Consider the following 3848-nt stretch of genomic DNA (forward strand, 5'->3'; position numbering starts at 1 on the left):
ACAAATCTTTAGTAGTTGAAGTTGAAGGAGTGATAGGTCCACAATAACATTTTATAGAGAAAGAGATTAAAAGGGTTTGGTTATGAATGTTTAAGGAAGGTGATAGTGGGTAGGGTAGGTCCTCATTTCAACAAATTCTTCACCACACCTCAATTACTTTCTCTCAATGTTCAAAGAATTCAAAACCTTAAATTTAGCAAACAGTTAATGGACAACGAATAGGAAATAAATTCTTAAAAGAAAATCCACATTTGTAATTGAAAAATACAAATTTGTTTTTTTATCATTAATTATAAAAAAAAAAGTTATGTAAAAATAACACACAATTTATTTTTTAAATTTAGTTATAATAAGTAATGGATGGAATAGTTATTTTGTACAATATGAAAAGAATGGGCAACTAAGATTGAAATAGGTTTTGTGCGGATATCAAACACATTTCTACTTCCTAGATTCCGTGATCCATTCAATTATCCATATATGTTATAACAAAACTAAAAAAAACAAAATATTGATAATTATATATTTATCTTTTGTTATATCATCTCTTTTTATTAAATTAAAATCTATAATTTTGATATTTATTTTAATAAACTTGTAACATCTCTAATATTTAAAAATTATATTTTAAATATTTTTATGTATATAAATTCACTTAATTATCACTAGTTATTATTTTAAATGATTTTTTACATGTATATAATAGTAATTATTGTGATTTTTTTTTATGTATTAGATTTGTTCCAATATGAAATTCAAGTTCATAATGGCGGACCTTCCGATGATATTTATGTTGAGAATGTATCAAGTGTGTGTAGTGTGGATAATAGTCTCACATTGGTTGAAAATGTGGAGACTTGAGCATTTATAAGTGAGAGAATTCACCCACTTATTACCTTAAGGTTTTAGGTGAATATGTGGTGTGTCTCTCACAAAAGTGTTGCTCCAAAAAGAAGAAGTCTCACAATGTTTAATGCTCCCTAGTGAAAAACTCCTCCAACAAATGATATCATGAGCCTTTGGTTCGAGAAATGGACCGACTTACTTGTATCGAAAGTCAACGGCGCTAGTGTGGTGAATAGGAAATGTTCTGTTGAAGAGTGTCAGCGGCGTCAGTGTGGTGTATAAGAAACGTTCCGTGTGATACAAGAGTTTGTGGAAGTAAGAAGAACTTTCACTTGAGGGGGAGCATTGTGGACTCACACTTAAGGGTGAGTGTTGAGAATATATCAAGTGTGAGTAGTATGGATAATAGTCTCACATTGGTTGGAAATATGGAGACTTGAACATTTATAAGTGAGAAAATCCACCCGCTTATTACCTTAAGGTTTTAGGTGAATATGTGATGTGTCTCTCACAAAGGTGTTGCTCCAAAAATAAGAAGTCTCACAATGTTCAATGTTCCCTAGTGAAAAACTCCCCCAATAAATTTGACGGAGGTGTTGATCGAAGTCTCATTAGAAATTCTAATATGATTGATATTTGGATGCGCAGGTCCGACTGTGGGGTTGTACATACAAACAAGCTCCCTGAAGCTGAAGCTCTCAGAAGTTAAGGTTTTCAGAGGTTGGAGTTTTCAGAGCTGAAGTTTTCAGAAGTTGCACAAGCTCTCAAAAAAGCTGAAGCTTCAGAGGCTGCATCCAGAAGCTGAACATCATAGCTTAGTGTAACCTTGCCATATCATATTCCACCTAAGTTAAAGTTTGTTAAGGTTAGTTAGAAAGTAGTTAAGTGTTAGTTACTTAATTAGTTAGACAATTGAGTCTATAAATAGAAGCACAATATACATATTTTATCATCTTTTACTATGTTACAACATGAGTATTCATATGCTCTTTATCTCTCATGTGAATATGACTTTTATCCCTCTCATCCATGGATTCTCAACCGATGCTAAAGTCAGTAGCTATCAGAGGGACTGTATTTTTAGGGTTAGAAAATGTGTATCTTTAATGCTGATAATATCAAACTTATATAGCTTTCAAATTGTAGTATTGAGTTTCACTACTACAAATAACAGATGTCATGTCAAACACAGAATGAATTTCACCTCAGTTATAATGCTGAGGTAACAAAGGGTGACATGAAAAGTGGAAACTTTATCCCTCGATTTAAAAATAACTGATGTGTTAGCTTAAATGGACATGGGTTCGAACCCAGCAATAGTTTTTTTTTTATTTTCCAAAATAGCATCATACACTCTCACCAACCACATATTAAATAAACCTAAATTTTTTCTACTCGTGCAATCTATCACATTGATACTTTTACTTTGTAAAATCCATCACAACAACGTTTGAGTTTCTTGTGGATTCACTACTATCAAATTTTAATATTCAAAATGCTTTTATAATGAGGATTTTAGGTTTCACGAGGATCGCTAATGGAAGTGTATTGAGTATTAATACTCATTAAATTGAAGGCAAAGATTTGTTTAAGTACAGTGAAGAAATTAAATAAACACGCTTATATTTTACCTCGATTATCACTCAAAAACGAGGTAAAATGTATTTCTTTTTAAATAAAAAAATAAAAAAATATGTTTCAACCCAAACGCCACATACCTCTCGGTTTGTGTTAAAAACCGAGGGGAAAAAACTATTTTTTAAAATTGTTTACACAGAATATTAAAATAAATTGTTTAAACAAATCAAAAGTTTGACAATGGATTCTTGGAGAATAACCTATCTTTTCAAATTTCTGATAAATTATCTGTTTCAAATAAGAGAATTTTTTTTTCTTTACTCGCAATCCATCCTAGAGAAATTTCATTATCTTTAGCAAATGTTTCCATGAAAAATGCTAAAGAGAACATGAAAGAGAAATGAATGATTGTGTTTAGGAATAAATTTCTCAATATTCTCAACCAAGAAAAACAATAAATTTCTCAATATTTTCTTTGATTGACAACATATGAAGTTTATTACAAAAATATAACAACAACATCAACATCATTATGTGAGATAGATTGTAAGGGCAGGAAAAAAATTAATATTGAAGAATATTGGAGATTTTTTCTGTCTAGCAATCCATCCTAAAGAATGATGGATAAGACTTTGGATCGGCTACATATAAGTTAGGTTTAGGATAAAATCTGATTAGCAAGTGCTTTTATAATAAAATATGATAATCTAATCTCTCAGTTATTAAATATAACCGAAGGAATAGATCATCAATTTAAAATTTAAAAATAAAATAAAAAGAAAGACACAATTTTTAAAGAAGTAAAAAGATAAACTATTGATGCTGGGATTCGAAGCATGTCCTGAAATATTTTTTTCCCTCGGTTTTATATAGAAACCGAGAGAATATGTAGTATTTATCAAAAAATAATATAAAACATGACACGCCTTGATCATTTACCTCGATTTTTGGAAGGGTGGGGTGAATTTTTTCATGAAATGTATTATTTGTAGTATTGCTTGGATCGCCAAATTTCTTGTGCGCCTTAAAACATATGTGTCTTATTAGGATTTTTTATTTGGTGACGTGGTCAAGTAATGTCTTGAGTCCCATGTTTCATTGGGGTCATGGGTATTAGGTAGAGTCAAACGGTGGTTTGAATATGGCGTTTATTGTTCAATGAATCCCTTGGTTGTTCAATTGTTAATTTAGTCTATGTCAGGGGAGAATATGAGTGAGTGGTCTATAAGTGAGGGGATTAAATAGACCCTAACCCTAAAACTGTTTTCTTAAAATCAGAGTTTTTAAAAAATAACTAGTGGAATTTTATGAATCATATGTTGGATCGATATCACGAATTGCACTATAATCAAACGATATAATGAAAGTAAGACGATGAGAATTCTATACAATCAATTAATCTAAATTCAATTTATGTGAGGTGT

The sequence above is a fragment of the Lathyrus oleraceus genome, chromosome 5 (assembly GCF_024323335.1).
Source record: "Lathyrus oleraceus cultivar Zhongwan6 chromosome 5, CAAS_Psat_ZW6_1.0, whole genome shotgun sequence".
NCBI lineage: Eukaryota > Viridiplantae > Streptophyta > Magnoliopsida > Fabales > Fabaceae > Lathyrus > Lathyrus oleraceus.